The sequence below is a fragment of the Vigna angularis genome, chromosome 9, assembly GCF_016808095.1.
Source record: "Vigna angularis cultivar LongXiaoDou No.4 chromosome 9, ASM1680809v1, whole genome shotgun sequence".
Classification (NCBI taxonomy): Eukaryota; Viridiplantae; Streptophyta; class Magnoliopsida; order Fabales; family Fabaceae; genus Vigna; species Vigna angularis.
The window spans coordinates 2,734,141-2,753,733 of record NC_068978.1 but is presented as its reverse complement, the minus strand read 5'-3'; the positions used below and the strand labels follow the sequence as shown (position 1 = coordinate 2,753,733).

The 19,593-nt window shown below is 30.8% G+C and overlaps 1 long non-coding RNA gene across 1 annotated transcript; it reads left to right on the top strand.

Moving 5' to 3' along the window:
* Positions 1–12,018: 12,018 nt before the first annotated feature.
* LOC128194126 (uncharacterized) lies at positions 12,019–13,950 on the top strand. The gene is made up of 2 exons (XR_008245451.1): positions 12,019–13,204; positions 13,292–13,950. It is a non-coding gene; the product is annotated as an uncharacterized LOC128194126 (long non-coding RNA).
* Positions 13,951–19,593: the final 5,643 nt, after the last annotated feature.

Genomic DNA, 19,593 nt, shown 5'->3' with positions numbered 1-19,593 from the left:
GTTTTGTGGAGTTAGGTTAGGTTTTAAAGTCCACTTTGTAATACCAATAACTAAGTGCAAAGAAATCTATTAGAGTTGATTGCGAGATTAAAATCTTAAACAATATTAAAAGGTTATTGGTCACTATTCAGCTAGCATTAAGTTAAAAGTTCATCTAAGGACTTATAAAAGTGAGTGATTATCATCAAACTATCTGTCGAGAAGAGTACGAGTATAAGTGTGATTTTAGCCTTAGAAAAACATGATATTTATCTATCCTTCCAAACATTCATAAAATATAATTAATACATCTGAGTCAAGTTCATTCAAACAAAACCCATGAGGAAAAAGAAAAGATATATAAGAAATGCTATTTATTAAGGTAAAATTTCTTTGATAATATAAACATAACATATCATATTACTTACTTACTTAAGCAAGAGAGTCTTTACAAGCACCCGTATTTAAATTTAGAGAAGGAAACATTTGAAACAAACAGGAAGAGAATATATAAAATTTCAAGATAAAAGAGTCTTGTGGAACATCTTAATTTCAAATAACATATTCTTTTGAAAAAGAAAAAGTAATAAAACATCTTTTCTTGTAAGTTTTATTTGAAGATAATTTTATGCATTAAACCAATTCAAAATAATATGATAGTGAAACTAAAATTTAAAATTAAAATGTGTATAGTGAAAAAGGTAAATTGTTTTAATAATTCAATATCAAAATATTTTACTAGATTGGATTGAATTTTAAATTGAATTTTAAAAACCCAATCAAATTCAAAATTTTATATGTAGATTCTTATTTAAAGAATTATATCTATTGAAAATAATTTTAGTAATTATTTTATTAAAACAAATACATATACAGTACAAATTTATTTTAATAGCCTATATTTAAAGATACATAATAATATTAATATTAAAGAACAAATTTTAATATATATATATATATATATATATATATATATATATATATTGAATTATTTTTATCATGTTTGCTACATATAATTTTTTATTTATCATTATTTATCAAAGAAATTAAAATAAAATGAATTAGTAATTTATGCATTATGTCAATTTTACATGATAAAAAGGAAATATGATACACATGAATGTATATAAATAAAATTGCATGATCAATATAGTGTGATATACATGAATGAAGTGTATAAAAGTTGAGTTACAAGTTTGAAATAACATATAAAACATTATTGGTGAGATGTATTAACCAAATTTCTATATTTATATCTATTTATATTTATATATAACAAAATTATATTTGATAGAAAATAATTTTAATAATTTATTAAAAATAAATAAATATGTGGTAGGAATCTATTTTAATAGTCTATAAAGTAAATAATGTTTATTTTGTTTTTTAATTATTTTTATTACTATATAATCCTTATGAAATTATTCTTCAGTATTTTTTAAAGAAAATAAAAAATAATAATTTTTATTAAAATAATAAGGAGAAGATCTAAATTTTAATATGATAAAATAACCTATTATATATTAAATGATTTGTTTAGATTAATTTTCTATAATAATTATTTAATTTAATATAAGATATATCAATATTTATAAAAATAAGATTTAAATGATTTCTTAATATTTAAATTTTAAACTAATATATATAACTGAAAAAATGAAGAGAAATTGTTTATAAAAAAATAAAGTCATGTCCTAACATATGCAATTGTACCCTCTGCCGCTGCTCTGTCTTCTTCATTCAACTTCCTTGAAGGCCAATATTTCCATACCTCCTCTATACGGTTGCGCTTAGAACAGTTTCGTGCTCCCTCAATTCTTTTTCTCTCTTTTCTTTGTTCAACCTAGTTAGGAACAATAGCTCGTGGTGGATGACAAACACTACTTTAAGATTTAATTTCCGATTTTCATTCATCTCTTTAGTTTAATTTTTTCAAGCTTTTATAGAAATAAAACCGTTCTCTACATTAGAGTATTGGAGGATACGGGTGACAGACATTGAGATTCCAAGCACTCTAATATCATGTACCTTCGTTTCCATTTCTGATTTAGTTTATATTTGTTTGCCGATTCAATTTATATTTCTACATAGTTGATTCTATGTTTACTTTAGATTTTTTGTATTTCTTTTTTTGCATTGATTTTGTTTTGTATTTCTTTTTTTGCATTGATTTTGTCCATTTGTTGATAAGTGGTATGGTTAATGATTTATTTCTGAATTGTATAAATATCGGGATGATGAATTGAGTAAGAGTCACCATTTCAAGTTTTGAACTATGAACTCAAACACTTCAAAGAGAGTTTTATATTATAGGATATCTTTTTGAGAGTGAATCAAACCCATTTTAGCAATTCAATGTTTGTTAAGTCTGGGAAAATGTCTTTACCTAAATTCTTTGTATAATTCTTTACATAGATTATAGATTTAGAAAAGTTGCTTCATTATTGTTTCAGTTTTGTATCTTTTTTAATAGTTTTGTTACCATTTTTTTTAGGTCTTGCGTTATAACTTCTCATTGGTAGAATTAGAAATCTTCACTTGCATGTTTCATTCACTGCATAAACATTTTTTTTCCTATTTTAATTTTTAGCATTTTAGATGATATTAATTTTATTAGGTTCTGATTTTCTCTTTGTATAGATAGTCTTAGTATATCGAAATAAACAAAGCAGTTACTGTTTAGTGTAGATTTATGCATTAGTTTACTAGGTTTCATGCATCCATTTATTTCTAAACAAACATGATCCCTTTCTGAATCTGTTATGATCATCATCATTAATTCTTTCCTTCCTTCTACATCTATTCTAATAATTACTTACATATTTCTTTCTTGCATATGCATTCTAGAATTAAGCATTTAGTTTCTTTACTTGTTTTTGCATTTGGCCTTTAGTTTCTTTAACTTAAATAGTTTAATTTCTTAGCATAATCCCTATTAGGTAGAGACAATCATGCATTGTATATTGGTTACTCTTTTTAATTCCATTTAATTTTTTTTTCCCCACTTTGTTTTGGTAAGTAAAATTAGGAATTAATTCTACAATTATAAACTTAAGTTAACTAAGTCCTTCGATTAGACCCTAGGTTATCCTATACTACATTAGTGGGAAATTTAGGTTTGTTGACTTTTATACGACTAAAAAGTCTTTCAACAAATGCCAAACTTCTTCATGGTTGGAAAGTAATTTCACACTTCTTCACGTATAAAGATGGTTGCAAGTATTTATTTGAAGGGTAATGTATGGTATAATGTCTGATCCGGTCAGTAGACCGTTCAATAAACCAACTCCGACAACGAGTGTGTCATGACAGTCGAATCAGTGTATGAAGGATATTAAGACCGTTCGATATGTTTGTTTTAGTTTATGGATTAAGCAGGTGAAACAGGCCTAGGTGGTGTTGGGCTACAATTGGGTCCATATGGACCTTATTGGTGTTGGACTAACATTAATTAAAGGTCCATGATAAACTCTATAAATATTGAGGTAAGCTACAGAGGTAAAGGTTAGATTAACTGAGTTTTACATAATTAATTGTGAATTCAATTTGTTGATTAAAATCTGACTTGAGTATTGAAGTGTCTTTAGCAAGTACCCATCGCTCGGATTGGATTGTACAAAGACAAACTAAGCAAGCATAAAAGGAGAAAAAAGGCAGGGTGCAATAAAAAAGGTGTATCTCTCTACCCTACCCATTTATATAGTGAATAAGAGCAAAGTAAAGAGTTATATTCATGTTAAGAAAAATTAAATGACACTAAAATTTGTGTGTGCATATTCATTAAATCGCGTTGTCTTAAATAGTCACGTAATTGGGCCTGGATTAAGTATATTATAAATCAAAACTTAACGAAATAAAAGCCATACATACCAGTTTGATACAAAAGAATAATATTAACCTAGTTTAATAAAACATAACAGAAAAAACTGAACAAGCAGATCCTGTAATAATAGAGACGAAATAAAATTTTATTCCTAAAATTTAAGTTTATTTTAATAAAACTCTTTCATAAATATAAATTTTTAATTCTTTATTCAACTTTTTACTTGCATTACTTAAATCAAACTTTCTTCTTTCAACCAGATTTGGATTCTCCATTTTTGTCATGTTGGTCGTGTTGTTTTTCACTTTAAGTGCATTCTTTATTGCTTTGGACAAGTTATTCTTTGTTCTATCCATCTTCTCAGTAATCTCGACCAACTCAGTTTCTGACCTTAGGTAAATTCTCAGCAATCTGGGTTGACTGCAACATTAGCTGACTTCTTCATCTTGTCTGAAATTTTACTCATTAGATTTTTACTCTCTAAGTATATGAGCTTCTCTTACCCTGGTTCCTCTCAACACTTATCTTCCTCTTTCTCATTTTCAATTGGTTTAAGAACATTAGATGTTTTCTCCTCTTTGTCAACACTCACCTTCTTTAGCTCCTCAAGCTCAACCCTCTGTTTATTCATAATCTTATTAGCTTCATCCAGAAGTCTCCCTATCCGCTGAATCTCATCATCTTTTTGTGTGAGTTTCTTCTCCAAGTTTGCCTTCTCCACATTTGCCGCACCATTTACCGAGATCACTTCATCCAATGTTGTTACCGATCTCTTCATGTCCACACTCTACACCCGAGCTCTTTGCCATCAATAAATTCTACACTCTTAAAGAGATTTATCTCTCCCTTTGTCTTAATCTAACAATACTTTGCAATTTGGTCAGCCTTACCACAGTTGTAGCACTTCCTTGATCTGCACTCATTTGTATAGTGACTGTGTTTGCCACACTTAAAACACTCCACTCCGATCTCTTCGGCCTTTCCCTTGTCCTCGGCCATGCCAATTCTAGTGATCGATTTTCTTTTCACTATCATCCTCAAAATTACCTCGACCATGTTCACCTCGTCCTCAGCCTTTTGCCTCCAGGACTTCGGCTCTAAGTATTCTGAGTTTCATTTGAGTCAAAATGTGCTTGTAGTGCTTGATCATCGGGTTCCCTCTTTTTCATTTTCTTCCTCAGTTCATGGGCCTTTCATGACTCAACTAACTCTTCCACTGTGAGAGTAGACAAATCCTTTGTCTCTCCAGTAGTGTCACCATACTTTCAAAATCATGCGTCAGATTCCTCAAGATCTTTTCCGCAACCCGGTTATGAGGTACCTCTTCTCCATTCATTCCAAGTTGGTTGGTCATTTTCTGCACTCGAGTTATAAACTCGACAACTTCCTCCTTTTCATCCATCTCTATATTTTAAACTCTCTTTTGAGAGCTTGTACTTAAACCTGCCTCACACGGATATATGCTTTGTATGCCTCCTCCAAAATTTCTCAGGCTTATTTTGCTGACTTTGCATTAGTTATTTTCTCGAACCTTGATTCATCCACTGCATTATACAAAAAGTACAAAGTCGACTTGTCTTTGATTTGTATCTTTTTCAATACAACAATCTAGGTCACTGAATTATCATATATTAACTTGTGGTGGTGTTCAGGCAAGATTGATGATTTGATGAACTGACTATTTTGTTTATTACTAATCTTAGCTTCATAAATAGAGTGACAATACATCTTAATGGTATTGTTGTTTTTTTTATATTTATATGTTTTTGAATCAGATTTCTCTTATCAATGTTGTTATGGAATTGCAGAAGCTTTATTGTCATCCTGTTAGAAGGAGGGGGAACTAGATAGAAAAGAAGCATACAAGTAAGCACTAATGTCATTGTTTTAAATTGTTATTGTGGTTGTTGATTAGAAATATTGGGTTCTCTGCTTAATTTGGGCTAAATCTTATTTTTTTTCACTATAGAAATTAGTAGCTTTTGCCTGTTGTAACTTGTAACCAAAGTGAAATTAGGTTTTCATGCTGGAAGACATTATTTTGGTATAGTTTGTACTATTGTTGGATTTGATTAATTAGAGCTATCAAAATGGGTAACTTGGCTCGACCTGGCTCGGCTCACCACTGGTTGGTCACTTAGTGAGTCAACCCAACCCGGCTCACTTATTAGCGAGTTGAAAAAATTCGAACCCGGCTCGACCCACCACAATTGGCTCACTAGCTCATTTAATTATAAGTTTTTTTAAAAATAAAAAAATTACAATTTTTTTATTTCAAATCCAAATAAACGTTACACAAAAATGATGTTAAACTCCAAAGACAATTCAAAATAAAAACAAAAGTATCATATAATCCGAGTGTAATCTAAAAACATGTACAAAAGGCGAACAAATAAGTTTTTAGTATTGATAATTTTTGTATCATTTGTCCATTTATAATATTAGAGTCTTGAATAGATAAATCTATAATATTTTTCTCTCAAACATCTTCTTTGTCACCATCTACAATATAATAAAAAAAATGTTAACTAATAATATTGAAAAACAAAATATTAAATAATTAAATTAAATTAAGTGGGTTGGTGAACCAACCCAATTCACCACGAGTTCAACCTGGTGAATCGGATTCTAAGTTAGCCGGATTGAAAACTAGCTCGCATAAAAAAATTACATTTTTTTCAAACCCAACCCGGCTCAAACTCGTAGTGAGTTTGACTTGCGAGTTACAAACCATTTTGACCGTACTATGATTAATGTTCTTACTGATTTTCCTTTTCATTCCGTTTGACAGACAACTACCGGAATCGTCAAGCTGGACAAGATGATGGTCAACTTTAAAGGGCAAGGACACATAATCCTTATATATTCCAAATTTCATCACATGCTGGACTTGCGGGAAGATTATTGTACTTACAAGGTATTGAGAGGTTATTGTATTAACAACATGGTACATTGTTGTCACGTTCTCATTTTTTTCTCTTTCTTGCTATTTTTTGTATTGTTTCTCTTTAACCATTGTTTTGGGAATGACATTTGTATTGGTTATAGATGTGAATTCTGATGGAGTTATCTTAAGCTCTACTTTTTAACGCTATTAGACTGCTAATAGCTTACTTGAGTATGAAAAGGTTAAACTGCTATGGGTTTGTTAGCTTGTAAGCATGGAAAATTCATATATGGTTATAGAAAGTTGTAAATAAACAATTGCAATATTGTAAAAATGTTTTAGCGATTTGTTTTCAATTGTAAAAAAATTCACGAATTCAAGCTATGCAACCTGTGTCTCTTGAACTTTGTTTTGTATTTTCTTTTGGTAGCATTATAGTCTCCAACCTTCACACCCTTTTCAGACCCAAACAGTTTTCCATGAAAAAAATCTATAAAATGGTTCATTGAGTGTTTCTTGGAGAGTACAGTGACTTTTAATACTATTTTATTGTAGTGTTTTAAAATGCATTTTTTTTAGGTTTAATAGTCTCTTTGGTCCCCACTTTTCGTTGCCTAATCAAAATTTAGTCTTCATTTTTAAAAGTGTTTGGAATATGTCCACTGTTAGATAAATTTGTGTCTAATTTGTCCTTTCCGCTAAGTATCACTAAACGAAGTTAATGCATTAATGATGTGGCACTAGTTATGTACAACGCGTCACTATATTGATTTGTGAATGATGACGTGCAAGTGACTAACAGAGAATATGATTTTTTATTAAGTCAAGGTTTTATAATTTGGGGGAAATATGATTTAGGGCTCATTTCTGCGAGTTGAGGGCAATTGGATTTCTACGAGAGAAGATAGATTCGTTGTCGAACTTGGCCTACATTGCGAAGACACAGATCGTGTAGAGATCGTTGTACGTTGGATTTGGACGTGCATTCTCCAAGCTATTAATCTTCCTCCTTTGCCTAGCAATAGTACTACCAACATCATCTACATTATCTTCAATACATCATTTAAAGAAATTGCATCCTTTAAGTTCTTCATTTCTTGTCCGCTGTTCAAAGTATTCACTTCATTAATATTTCATTAATCATCAGAACAATTTATTACAAAAATTAAACAACAAACCTTGTAATTAGGGCAACCCCAGAATTACTTCCCCTCATTCTTAACTATTTTTGCCACTCTCACCACAACAACCTCCCCACAATGGCATATTTGGCTTCCAACGAATCCTCTGGATGTACCACCACGAGAGCTCCCCCATGAGCGAGGCGAACATCCTTGATTCAAAGACATTGACACAAGAAGGAACCCCAAAACGAGACAACCACGAACCACTTCGCCAACCAACTGCCAATGAGGGAACACCAACTCGCCAAACACGAACCACCACCCTACTGCCAACAGACAACACTAACCTCCAAACGCTAAAGAACAACAAAAGAAAGATAACAAGACAAATTTGAAGAACACCCACCATTGTACCGTGTTCGCAACAGAAAGGAGAAGACCCTAATTGGTTCTATCTATGCCCAAAATCAAATTTCCCCCAAATTATAAAACCCTAACTTCATAAAAAATCATATTCTTTGTTAGTCACTTACATGTCATCATTCACAAATCAATATAGTGACACGTTGCACATAACTAGTGCCACATCATTAATAAATTAACTTCGTTTGGTGATACTTAACGGAAGAGACAAATTAGACGCAAATTTTAGTAACTGTGGACATATTCCAAACACTTTTAAAAATGAAGACTCAATTCAGATTAGGTAACAAAATGGGACCAAAGAGACTATTACACTTTTTTTTACTTAAAAATTGTATTTTCACCACGTTGAGAGATTGTACATGAACACAATAAACCATATACTTTAGCTAAGTTTCATTTTGAGATATCCAGCATTGAATATGATAGGAAGCATTAATATCTCATAATTCTTCCTGATTTTAATGAAAAAAGTTATCATCCGATTAATATCAGCACCGCTATTATCTAAAATTTAAAATTGGATATATCACTGTTTAAACTCACCTAATCCAATTGAATACTAGTTTACATTATTAAAACATATTTAATTTAATAAATAAAAGGTTAATTCAAAATGAATAATACTTTTAGTCGTTGGTTGTTTTTGTTTTATTTCAAGAATTCATTTTTTTATATAATTTTAATCTTTTTCTCAATTCAATAAATATCAAAATAACTCATTCTGAAAGCATTTTCTTTTTCATTCCGAATTACATATCTTTAAATCATACATTGATAACATAAATTTTAAATTTACTAAATTAAATTTCTTTTAAAATAGACATTTATTTTTTTTGTAATATTTTTTATTTAGTATTTATATTTTTTTCGTATATAAATTTATGATTTTAACTTTAAATATTCAATTGTTCAAATTTTTAATTTATTAAATAACTTATAGAAATTTGTATTTTTCCTTTTTTTATTATATAAATTTACATTATTTCTTTTAACAAATCAACTTGTTTGATATCCAATAAATTTATTTAAGTTAATATTTATAAAAAGTAATAGATGATATTAAATTTTAATTTTATATAATTATTATTAAATACTATATTTAACTGTTATCTGATATAATTTTTAAATTTTGCAAAAAATATTTTATTAATATTTAAAATAATATGAAAATAAATGTAAATATAACTAATTAAAAAATATTTATTTAAAAGACGAAAAAGAATATAATGAAAATGTTCGACAACCCCATTTATATATGTGGTTATTGTCTTGGCGATTGTGAGAGTGTAGATTTTGCACGTTTTTCAGAACGCATAAAATTAATTATTTATTATCCTAATAAATATATTCATGTATGTATGATAATAAATATATTCATATATTCATTACCTACCCAAAAATAAAATATTTTCTGGAAGTCAACGACCCAAAAATATTTTTAATCGTGTTTCCACCGACACGTTTTGGCCTCATACCACACCCTCGTATCGCGGTTGCTATGATTTTATTCGATAACTATTCTCTCTTTTTTTTCTTAAAATGTCAACGTTCGTGGGTGGGTTCGAGAGGATTTGTCCCTGTTTTCGTTTGCTATGTACATTCTCCAGTATTTGTCCCTGTTTTCGTCTGCAAACTCCTCCGTTCCCAAATCAGAACCCTAAATTGACAGCATTCTCATATTTTCCAATGGGTTCGAGAGGAGCCACTATGGTGCTATCAAGAGCAAACAGGATAAGAACGAAGCTTCAGTCTGCGCTGGAAGCCACTGTTTTAGAGGTGGACGACGTGTCGCACTAGCACGCGGGTCATGCTGTCGTGAGGGGAAGTTCCGACAAGGAGACCCACTTCAACGTGAAGATCGTTTCGTCCAAGTTCGAGGGTTAGAGCCTCGTGAAACGACACCGTCTCGTCTATGACCTCCTCGCCGACGAGCTTCAGTCCGGCCTGCACGCCCCCTCCATTGTCGCCAAGACGCCCAACGAAACAAGTTCGTCTAAATGACGCGTTGCGGAAGCTTGAAACTTTTCGGATGTGAGTTTGAAGCTTCTATCTTTCCATTGTTTTGGACTTGTTTGCCCAATCGGGTTCTTCCTGCTGGGTTTTGAATCCTGCTGGGTTTTGAATCCTGCTGGAAAATTTAGTTGCAAACTGAGTATAGAACAGATCAAGGATTAGGTAGAACCTGTTAGGATTAATTTGTACATGACTGTATATATAAGAAGAAAATGTGAAGGAAAAAGTGAAGTAGGAATATTAATCTGTTTATAAATCCAACTTCTTACCAATGCTTTATAATCATATAAAATCCACGTATTCAACGTACTCAGCTCAAATTGTGCCACCTGCAAATAAAAGGATGCCTTAGCATGCCACCTGTTTAAAAAGTTAACACCGTCCATTACATTTAACGGAAAGGGACCCAATTGATCACTTCCAAAATTAGAGGACCCAATTGAAACGAACCCACAAATATAGGGACCTCCGAACCTATTAAACCTAATAATAGTGAAACTTGAGCTTTATTTAGTCTCAGTTTACTAAAGCTAGGATTTTTTTGCGCATACTATAACTTGATTATGTATTTGATTAATATTAGATTTTTATCAATTATTTTAATATTAAATAATTTTAATATAAATAGTTTTATTTTTATTTTTTATAAAATATATCCTTTCTAGAAATTATTTTTATAAAGTTTTCTAACGGTTTATTTGAGTAAGTTAAATTTTTAATTTTTTTTTTGTCTTTTCTTATATATGCTGTAATGTGAGTCTCTTTCAGTTTGCATGTTTCTTTTTATTCTTCAGTTTGAATCTCTGTTAATCAGTGATTCTAACGATGTATTCTGATTGTATTTATGTTGTTCATAGCAGCAGATAGAGTTTCTTGAGTTTTTGAAGTTGTTTTAAGACTCATAGACCTATTTGGTTGCTTAAGGGAAGCTTGTTATTTTTTTAACTTATAAGCAAGTTTAAATTGATGTTAATATGATTGTATGACAGTTAATTTGAGTAATGGGATTGTTTGATGAAATTTAGTATGCTGAATTGAAATTTGATGAATTCTTGTTTGTAGACAAGTCATTGAATTATATTTGAGTTTTGATGAATTGTGGAGGTTAGATTGGTTATGTTGATTGATTAATTTGGCTATTGGATCTTGGTTTAATAATAGGTTAGTAGAATGGTTGGTTTTGTAACATCCCATCACACATGTGCTTAACCTTTAAAATATCTTTTTTGTATTTTTTATAAAAGAAAGAGAAAAGGATTTTAGCCCAAGGACGATGCGAGCGATCACACATGTGCTTAACCTTTAAAATATTTTTTGGTATTTTTTATGAAAGAAATAGAAAATGTTTTTAGCACAAGGACGATGTGAGCGATCACACATGTGCTTAACCTTTAAAATATTTTTTTGTATTTTTTATAAAAGAAAGAGAAAAAGTTTTTAGCACAAGGACGATGCGAGCGATCACACATGTGTTTAACCTTTAAAATATTTTTTGGTATTTTTTATAAAAGAAAGAGAAAAGGTTTTGAACACAAGGACAATGCGAGCGATCACACATGTGCTAATACCGTTATTTAATTTTTTAAGATTGAGAATGTTAAGTATTAGGCTGATGCGGAAGATCGCACGAGTACTTATATCCCTTTTTTAATATTAGAAAATCAATTTTTTGTAATTTTAAAATTTATCTTATGTTTTTTTACTTTAATTTTATTTAAAACAAACAAGTTAAATAGATAAAAAAAATAAAATAAAGGGGTGGGGTATCATATAAAGGGTTACATACAATAAAACCTAATAATTAGACCAATAAAATAAAAACAAGAATAACCCAATAAGAATAGGAGTACACAGATAAAAACCAGGGGTGCAACTCGAAATTTCTTATCCAGGCCAAAGATAGGGGTACAGCAGTAAAGTTGGAGGCGCCAGAAATGAAATGAGCCCAATGTCCAAACCTCTCCTTTTTTTTGTTTGCAGAAAAGAATGGGCTTAAACCCAAACGGAATAGGGGTGTGAATGGGAGAGGGGTGTGTGCAAAGGGAGGATGGAGTGTTTTATTTAAAAAAAAACATGGATCTAGCCCAAGGTTTTTTTTCAAACAGAAGCATTAGGGGTTAGGAGTTCTGCCCCTTCTCTCATTCTTCCATCTCACTCGACCATCACGAACACAAGACGCGTATCTCTCTTCTCCCAGCCAGGAGCCCTAACGAAGGGTCGTCATCTCTTCGCCCACAATGCCGCCCCCGCCAGATCGACCACCGCGTGTCGCCGTCCAAGCCATCGCCAGCTCAGCCGCCCACCGTCGATACCATCGCCGGCCGTCGCTCTAGCTCTTCCCCTCTTTCTTTTTCGCGTGCGAGGGAGGAACTCGCCTTTCACCCTGCAACGTCACCGCCACCCCCGATGAGGCCAACCACCGCGAGCCGTGAGCCAAGGTCGCGCCAGCGATGCAGCTCGTCGCCGGAGTCGTTGCCGGTCACGGCGCCAGACCCTCCTTTCCTTCTCTTCTTCCCGCGTTAGAGAAACTCTCACGCTTCTCCGTCAATCCCCGCTTGAACGATCACGGCTGCCTCGAACCGGAGCACCACCAGTGTCACGGGTCACGACCACGGTCGCCGCCGGTCCTCGCGTCGACGTCCTCCACCGCCACGACCAAATCCACCTCTACCCCTAAAACCGTCACAGTCACAACCACTCCTGAAATCGCCACCGCGCCTACCACCTCTTGGAGTCCCAATGTTTAGTTATCAGAGAATACAGCTATAAAGCTATAAAGATTTGCCAAGACAATGTTTGGGGGTTTAGGGTTTTATTCTGTTGCTGTGGTGTGCTTATGGTTTTTTATGATTCAACTTTGTTAATGGTTGGAGATGAACAGAGGCGTTGGAGGCTATGGAAGATCGGAGAGCTCGTGTTGCTCGGTGGCTTCGAAGCGGAGAGACAGAAGAGGTATTTTCACAGCTTCACTATACAGAGCGTGCATTGGAGTGTGCGTGTGTGCATGTGAGTGTGATACTTGATTCTTTGTTTTTTTAGGTGATGGGATACAGCAAGGCTATGATTATGATGCTGGAGTTGGGGATGATGGAGTGGCAAAGAATACACATAACCTAATCATGTATATCAAATATGATTACATGTTTAGACAAAGCCAGGTCTTACCAAACCAACACAAGAGCATATATCAACCCAAATGAACGCAGATATCAACCCAATTATGAATAGATCACATCATATTGTGAGCAATAAGCTTTAAGAAGATGAACTTGCCTTTTGTCTCTGCGTTCAAGTTTTTTCTTTGAATCCTGGTTGATGGTGATATCTTTTTTCTTTGAATCCTGGTTGATGGTGATATCCGATGAGTGAATGGACGAGGATTTTGTTTTTGCGGTTAATGGTGTAGGTTGAGGGAATAGTGGGTTCCTGTGATGTGCATGATGGAGGAGATAGAGAAGAGGTGAGAGGTGAATGACGGATGTTGTTGGAGGGGAGTCCAGGGTTCTTTGGGTTCCCCCTGGTCATGAGGTGTGAGACGCGATATGGAAGTCAGAAGATGAATTCCATCATCCCTCCCCCTTAGCCATATTCACTGGGTCAGATGAAACCAAAGTCAAAAGCGTGGCCTGTGCAATGGTTGCTTCCTGCAACAGCCCCTACTCTGCTCTGCTGTGTTTCCTCTTAAGGTAGGCTAGCTAAAGGCAGTGTAGATGCATGCATGGCGCAGCAGAAGATTTGCACAAGAATGAGAGATAGCGTGGAAAAAGAAAGCAAACCGAGAAAGCTGACCTTTGCCATTTTTTTTTTTCTTTTTGTCTAGTTTTAGCAAATAAATTAAAGTAAAAGAAGGCAAAAACAAAATAAATTGACGTAAAAAATAGATTAAAATAAAACATAATGAAATAACTCTAAATAAATAAAAAAATAAAAATAAAAAATAAAAAATAACCAAAATAAGATTAAAATAAAATAAATGAAATAAAATACAGTATATTAAAATAGACTCAAATACAATCACTCAAAATAACAAAGTAAAATAATCATAAAATAAAATTAAAATAACATAAAATAAAATAAAATAAATTTTATCAAAACTATATTATTTAGTCACCCGGACGAAATTGGGTGTTGACACCATCCTACCACAATCACACCCTAGATACTCATCCCATCATACCACAATTCCTAATAGACACTCGTCCCACAATATCCAATAAATACTCATCCCACAATACTCAATAGACACTCGTTCCACAATACCCAATACACACTCATCCCACAATACTCAATAGACACTCATCCCATAATACTCAATAGACACTCGTCCGGATGATACGTTGATGAGCGGTCACGGGAGGTTATGCACTTGTGATGACTTCTACTTCTTTTTACAAATACACTTCCAAAATACTCCATACCATCCACAAGGTTAGTCCTCAACATTATGTCCAAAACCGGCACATAGACCAGGAACTCCTGTCCCTCTCACCACATAATTCATCCTTCTCTACTTGAGACTCGATGATTATTAGAGTATCAGGATAACCTCCAACAATAGGACCCTCAACATCAACATATACACAAATACCATATCATTACAGAATCTCTCCACGAGACTCATATCATGCTCATATTCCTTAACTCATATTATACCATTACAAAATCTCCTCATAATACTCATATCATGTTCAGATGCATAAATTCAAATCCAATATAATAAAATACAATCATCACAGAAATCATACAAAATGAATATATCACAAAATAAATTAACAATACTAAAATATCACCATAAATGGTCACCGGAGAAGAATCAAATGTTTCACGAATCAAACTTACCATAAACGCCAGTACATATGACTAGTCACAACTTACTGGATTTGACCAGGGTTGCTCTATGATCAGGGATGTACCAACTCCGGTTTTTAAGATTCTTCTATCCTACCATCACAATTATAATTCATAATTCCATATCTACCACAATAACATGAATTCATCATAAATTTTCATTCCAACAAGATATATTGCACAATAATTTAACAGTACATAATCTGTTCAACAAGATTTAAGTTAAAAACTTGTCGAGTAGACTTCCAGGAAAGAGAGGTGCGTCACAATGGACAACTTAAGTACCAAGTTTTTCCTTAGCCAAAGTGTTCCTCAACTAGTTTTAACAAATTTCTTATTTACAGATTCAAAACAACAACATATAATATTAACACAGAAATTCAATATAGATATATATATAACAAGCACCTATGTTTTTCATTAACAGTATTCACACAGAATTTCAAGACACGAATAGTAATAAAACAATACTAAATCATAATATAAAAGCTTAGAAAGGTTAGCTCCCCTACCTCTATTCCAGACTTAATCTCTTGCTCAGAATTTGTTTTCCCGAAAACCCTCGAGAATCTCTACTCTTCTTGCAACTAAAAATTTCTTCCTAAGTCTTTCTTCTCTATTTCTCAAGCTTTCTCACTTGATTCTTCCTCTCTTTGTGCAGAATAGCCTCCCCTCTCATGGCTATTTATAGTCCAAAAATTTTACTATTCACCAATTTTTTAATATTATTTATTATTTTAATATTATTTTATTATATTAATATTTTAATCATCACTTGACATATTGGATCCCTCAATAATGCCTTCAAACCTGGAGTGCTTTATCCACTATCAATATTTTAATTTTTTTTTTAATTTTTTTTTAAAGAAAAAGGTAGAAAAGAGTTTGAACTCATGTTCTTGAAATCCCCACAATTTTCTACCATTTAAGTTACCAAAATTTCTTATTTAGCTTTCCACATTTTATAAACTTATTATATTTTCCATTCACAAAGAAATTTATTACTACTAGTAATAAAATTGTTACTATTAAAGTAAATATTTTTCATGGGTCTTACAAGTTTTTTTGTCTACAATTTGAGGTTGGAGGGGTGAAAAGTTAGAGAAATGGTTATTTAGGTAAGTTTAATGTTTGGGCTTTGATTTCAGGTCATTTAAGACTTGATAGGCCTTATTTTACATAAATCTAGTTTGCATAGGAGAAAATCTGAAGTTAGTGTTTTGGGTCGTTAACTTGATATTATGAATTGAATTCTGCTCCAAATGAGCAAATTTGTATTCCATCTGGTGCATACACATGTTTTCTAATAAATTACAGTGTTAAGAATAGTGATTTGTTCATTGGAATAGGTTTTGAGTGCATTAAAACAAAAATTTAGAGTTGTTGTCATCTAGTACAACTTTGAGCGCCATGAATAAGAGCATAGCCTTATTCATCTTTTAAAACTATGTAAGTATTTTATATTAATTGTATTGTAAATTCATATATTTAAATAATGATATATCTAAATATTAATATAGAATATGTTTAATTTATAAATTTATTTTATTTTAAGTAACATTTTTGTTAATAGATTGATCTTCTTTTCTTGTGTTCCTTATTAGTGAGTATATATTGACTTCTTCATAACTCATGTCTCAAATCTTTTTATACAGCTCTTACAATTCTTAGTCAAAAGTTATATATTTTTTGACAAGTTAATATTTTTTTTTCAAATAATTTAATATTAGGTAATATTATGAATTTGATATTTTAGTTGACATTTTCGAAATTCATGATTCATTTGTTATCACATGAAATTCTAATAAAAAGTGAAAAAAAAAATTGTGATAAAATATTACACTTCACATAAGATTATATCATTTATATTATTTTCTATGAATAAAATTCAAATTAATTAATTTATCAATACATTTACCTCATAAGAAACCTATGAGAAATTTTGAATTACATAAATTTACAAGAATGTAAGTTTTTTGTTATTCTGACTATGACTCTAGATGTAAGAAATGATGACAAATTAAAGTAGAATTATTATTCAACCAAAATCTCTAAATATCTTTCCTCCAAAGTGTGTTTCAAATTATAAATAACTTCATAAATTTAACGCAAATAGAAATCTTACCTATTTAAAAAAACTCAAAAACTATTTACATATTTATTCTTACTTCCTCTAAATATACCAACACACATAACTAAATCAAAATAACTTCTAATTATATCATAAGTATTTACCTTAAGTCAGACTAAACAATAAGAGACAATATCAATCCTATGCTATACTTTTTTGTAAAAATAAGGTATTAGGGTTTTTGAAGATAATATTTTATTTTAAAATGAACCTCTTTTCACTTAAAAAGATAATAAATTTGGACAGTGTGTGTATATGAATAGAATATGCCTATATACTTTTTCAATACAAAGTTAAGTTTCATTGCCTTTAGCACTAAACATTGTTTCGAATCATTATCAGTCATATACATTCTCAATATAGAATAAAAGATGACATATTGTTTGTAAAGTGAAAAACTATTATGTTTATCTTTTTATGCATACTGATATTTATCTCTCAATCTGAAGAAAAGTAACTCATTGTCATACAGTTATAGCAATTGTTAAATGAATATTCGTTAATCTGTTGAATTTTCTTGTAGTCAGAGATTGATGTTTAATTGCTGAAGAATATTAATACTGTTTGGTCTAATTCTAGGCCTCTAAATTGAAGTGCAGGGATACTGTAGAATCCGGTAAATTTGATTTTAATTTTTTCATCCATAGAAATTTCAATAGAGTTCTCATATACCTGATAGTGATAAGTTATTTATAGAAATATGGATTCCAAACTTCTAATTTTCTTCTCTTTCTTGCTATTTTTTGTGTTGTTTTTCTTTGTATTGGTTATGGATGTGAATTCTGATGGAATTATCTTAAGCTCTACTTTTTAACGCTATTAGACTGCTAATAGCTTACTTGAGTATGAAAAGGTTGAACTGATTTGGGTTTGTTAGCTTGTAAGCATGGAAAATTCATATATGGTTATAGAAAGTTGTAAATAAACAATTGCAATATTGTAAAAATGTTTTAGCGATTTGTTTTCAATTGTAAAAAAATCACGAATTCAAGCTATGTAACCTGTGTTTCTTGAACTTTGTTTTGTATTTTCTTTTGGTAGCATTATAGTCTCCAACCTTCACACCCTTTTCAGACCCAAACAGTTTTCCATGAAAAAAATCTATAAAATGGTTCATTGGAGTATTTCTTGGAGAGTACAGTGACTTTAAATACTATAGGAAACATGAATATATCATAATTCTTCCTGATTTTAATGAAAAAATTTAGTATATGATTCAATATCAGCACCGCTATTATCTAAAATTTAAAATTGGATATACCAGTGTTTAAACTCACCTAATCCAATTGAATACTAGTTTACATTATTAAAACATATTTAATTTAATAAATAAAAGGTTAATTCAAAATGAATAATACTTTTAGTCTTTGGTTGTTTTTTGTTTTATTTCAAGAATTCATTTTTTATATAATTTTAATCTTTTTCTCAATTCAATAAATATCAAAATAACTCATTCTGAAAGCATTTTCTTTTTCATTCCGAATTACATATCTTTAAATCATACATTACCTTCCAGATAACATAAATTTTAAATTTATTAAATTAAATTTCTTTTAAAATAGACATTTATTTTTTTGTAATATTTTTTATTTAGTATTTATATTTTTTTCGTATATAAATTTATGATTTTAACTTGAAATATTCAATTGCTCAAATTTTTAATTTATTAAATAACTTATAGAAATTTGTATTTTTCCTTTTTTTATTATATAAATTTACATTATTTCTTTTAACAAATCAACTTGTTTGATATCCAATACATTTATTTAAGTTAATATTTATAAAAAGTAATAGATGATATGAAATTTTAATTTTATATAATTATTATTAAATACTATATTTAACTGTTATCTGATATAATTTTTAATTTTTGCAAAAAAATATTTTATTAATATTTAAAATATAACTAGATGGAAATAAAAATGAAATAAAAATTTTATTAAACAAGCAAATAAAGATATGAGTGTAAATTTTATTTAAAAGACGAAAAAGAATATAATGAAAATGTTCGACAACCCCATTTATATCTATGGTTATTGTCTTGGCTATTCTGAGAGTGTAGATTTTGCACGTTTTTCAGAACGCATAAAATTAATTATTTCTTATCCTAATAAATATATTCATGTATGTATGGTAATAATAAATATATTCATATATTTATTACCTACCCAAAAATAAAATATTTTCTGGAAGTCAACGATCCAAAAATATTTTTAATCGTGTTTCCACCGACACGTTTCGGCCTCATACCACACCCTCAAATCGCGGTTGCTATGATTTTATTCGATAACTATTCTTTCTTTTTTTTCTTAAAATGTCAACTTTGTTCAAAAAATTTGAGCTTGAGCTTTATTTAGTTTCG